At 37.1% G+C, this 3,877-nt stretch overlaps 1 non-coding gene across 1 annotated transcript; it reads left to right on the top strand.

The window, feature by feature from the left end:
- The first annotated feature begins 746 nt into the window (after positions 1 to 746).
- LOC120099533 (U2 spliceosomal RNA) lies at positions 747 to 935 on the top strand. The gene has a single exon (XR_015647161.1). It is a non-coding gene; the product is annotated as a U2 spliceosomal RNA (small nuclear RNA).
- Positions 936 to 3,877: the final 2,942 nt, after the last annotated feature.

A 3,877-nucleotide genomic window follows, 5' to 3' on the forward strand; every position in this document is an offset into this window, starting at 1 on the left:
AATTTTAATTTTGCAAACACATACTTCATAATCTTCATAGTCTTGTAGTGGCCATTTCAAATCACATCCTTTCAGAGTTGGTGACAGCTCTTGGGTTCACTTAGTATAAAACTACAGAGAAATCCATGGTCTGGAAATGGTAATATCCTTCAGATAAACTCCCTACTAATTGTGAATATGTCATTTATGTGATATGTGCAACATCATCTATCTGTAACATAAACAAAGTTCTTGTTGGCAATTTAAGCTTTCTGGAAGTAACTTTTCAACCTGCACTCCCAAAATGACATTAGTGAACTACACACAGCATCCAGACTTTCCTCTCCACTGAGGGGCTAATATTGTTCGACTTGTCTCAATTATAAAGATCCTTTCTTCAATCTCAATAACATATGGATAATTTCAAAGCTTTCTCTAGTAAGTGTTTATTTAGTTCTTAAATTATGAGACCACATCCTTACAGAGTCCATATGTCTTATGGTTCTACCTACATCCCTCTTCTGTTTAGGGAGTCAATATACAGTAAAGGCATGAAGAAGAGAAGGCCAGGATTTTTTGCATTTTGACAACAATATCCCAAACTTTCTGAACCTTACTTAACTTTCAACTTGTAAACCCTATTTTTATCACCAGCTCCCAAGTCTTTCCATTCTCAAGAGACATACCCTTGATGAAGCTAAGCCTGTTTCTGTCCCTAGTGCTCTACTGTAACTGATGTGAAAGATTCAAAACGAAAAGGTATATGAATCGCTTCTCGGCCTTTTGGCTAAGATCAAGTGTAGTATCAAGTGAAAAGGTATATGAAGGCAGGAGGCTCCTTCAGACTGGATGAGTCTCAGCATATCTTCCTTAATCAGCTGAGAACAATAATCATGACTTTACAGGGTTTTATTCTCCAGGAGCCCTTTCCATTTTTTTGCCTCCTTTGACCTGATGGACGAAGACTGGGCCTGGCCATCTAAATCCCCTCCCAACTCACTTCACAGTGCTTTACTCAACCTTCCCCCACCCTACAATGGAAACACTAGTAGAGTTTACAAAATAGGATTAATGAGTTAGAATGAGTCTTACCAGATGCATTTGTGTTTCAGAAATCACCTCTGTCTCCCTTCTCCTGAACACTTTCCCAATCCCCACTGTTTGCTGTGCATTGAAACCGAAAAGCTTGAACTAGCTGATGCATAACTTCCTTCCCAGTACTCAAGTTGTTTGGCTTGCTGATTCTAGGAGAAGATAATGCTTTTAGCTCAAAGGAAAGGGGACCTAGGCACTTAGCAGGGTCAGAAGGTATCTCCTGGTAGTAAAAGTACCTTTACTTTCAACCACGCTTTCCCTCAAATTGCAGTCCTGTTGATTGTCTTTCCCTCCATGTTTATGTAGCTTCCAGAGTTAACTAAGGAAAAGGTTAGTTTTATGTTGTTAAAACTCAGATCTTGGGGTCAGGGATATAGTTGGATAAGAGTGCTTGTTTAGTATATATGAGGTCTTGGGCTTGATCTCTGGCATAAACAAACAAGAATCTGGACAGGACATGAGGAATTCAGAAAGGTCACAGGGTTTTTTTTTTGTTTTTGTTTTTGTTTTTGTTTTTGTTTTTGTTTTTGTTTTTGTTTTGTTTTGTTTTTTTTGTGGCCATTATTGCACACAAAGGAAGCCATAGATTTCAACAGTATGATTCTTTACCAACTTGTAGCATGCAGAAATTTCATACCAACATTTGAAACTCCAAGTATTTTCCTCAATAATAACAATAGCTGTCAGTTACTGCACAACTATTCCATGCCGGGCATATCTACATGACTCATTATAGGCATTATCTCATTTTCTTCAACTCTAACATCATCTTAAGTCCACAAATGCTAAAAGGGCTCAGGGAGTCCTAATAATTTGCACTGACTCATGCAGCCAATATTTTGGAGCCAGGATTAGCACAAGGCTTCATCAATTGCTTCAGTCCATCTGTTTTACACTGTCATTAATTTTCAAATTCTGTTCCAACGGAATCCCAAATGTCTCCTGGAGATGATCATTATCTAGAGGGGGAAGGCAAGAAGGAACAAGTGTAGAGAGTGGGCTGTACTCCTGTCTGTGCTGTTTGTCTTACTCACCTGCCAGTTTTAAGCCTTGATAACAATTTTTTGTCTATTTTATGTTTTGAGATTCTATAATGCCTTCCAACACCACTACAGCCATTGAACTTTTGTACATTTTTATCTGACATTTGCATATGTTAATTGAACATACAACTGAAGATTGAATAATAAAAAGCAAATTGTTGTATCTCATTATGTTGTTTTAGCTATAGATTCAGAAATGTTCTGGTAGACGTTGATTATTCAGAGGCATGCAAAACCTAATCATCAGAAAAAGGGAAATAAAAGCTATCTGACCCACACTACTGTTTGCTTTCTCTCAAAGAGTAAATTAGGTTTAGACAAGTTGATCATTGGATGTGTGATGGCCCTTGGCTGATCAAAATAATACTCTTTTATTTCCTTCCAAAATGATCATTCTCTCAAAACAGCTGACTTTCAAAGAGAGGATTGCTTACCTTTTTCGCATTTATTAAGAGAATTTATAGCTAACTTTTTTAATTAAGTAAAACTATTGAGAAACCCGAGGATAGATCAGTTTCAATTTGTATTTTATTTCTCAAAGTGTTCTTTAAAATAAGTGAAGATATTACTTAAGAGATTGCTTATTTTTCTCATAGTATTCTTGAGATGCGCTCGTGTCCATATCCTGGCATAGGCAAAGAGAACTCAGGATACTAGGACCTTCCATATTTTAGATGAATATACTGGAATAATTGACACCATGGTAGGATTCAGGAGGCATCACCATAAAATGTTTCACCTCAGCTTATTGAATAGTTTCAACTGAAAGAACTGGTAAAAATCACTGAAATTTCTTCTGATGTTTCTTGTCATTCTCCGAAGCAGGTTGTAATCCCTCGGAGAGTTTTTCTGGCTTTCCCCTAAAGTAAGTTAGAAGTTCTACTTTGAGATGCAGCTCCCTTATGCTGAGAGGAAATAGTGTACATATCTCTTAAGACGGGTGATCATGGAGGAAGACTCTGAACACAGGCATATCCCTAGTTTTCCCCAGTCTATCAATCATACTGCTCTTATTCTGGTATACACACCCACAGCATCAACCCCACCCCCAACAACCTACTATAATCTGACAGTTTCTTTGAGTCTTCACTTTTTTATAACATTTCCTAAGCCACCCAAGCTCATATTCACACATATTTAGATTTTCTATTGTTGATTTGTCTTTTGTTATAGAGACATCAGCCATGAATCTAGGATGGGCAGATAAAAGTTTTTTTTTTTCTTTTCCTTCCAATTGTCAAGTGGCTTGGTGCAAGTGCAAGTTGCCCTTGGAAAATCTGTTTGTTTAATCTGTTTGCTAAACAACAGCGATGGTATTAATCAAATATCTTTTATGGATAACCAGAGAGAAGAATCAAAGATACTCAGAAAACGAATTGTTTCTTGGCAAAGACATATAAAACAGATTCCAGCACAGAGTATGAAATCATAGTTTTAGAAAGTTAGAGTCCTGTTGATTTTGGCATTGCCAATTAGAGAACCTAAGATTTGGATACCAGCCAGTGTATCATCCAGAAAGATGAGGCATTGAGCTCATGGTAGTAGTTGGCTGTTTTGTTTTTCAGGGGTGATGCTGACCTATATATCCAGGAATTGGAATGTTTTTAAAAGTAGAAAGTTATCAAAGGGAAGGATGTGTAAGAGTATGTGTGGTGTGAGATTCTCTATCATAAATCAAACTAAAAGCACATTCTGATGAGACAGGACTACAGTTTGTGTAATGTTTGTTCATAGGTATTTTGTGGAATGGTTATCTCAAT

Source organism: Rattus norvegicus, chromosome X, assembly GCF_021556685.1.
Source record: "Rattus norvegicus strain SHRSP/BbbUtx chromosome X, alternate assembly SHRSP_T2T, whole genome shotgun sequence".
In the NCBI taxonomy this organism is placed as follows: domain Eukaryota; kingdom Metazoa; phylum Chordata; class Mammalia; order Rodentia; family Muridae; genus Rattus; species Rattus norvegicus.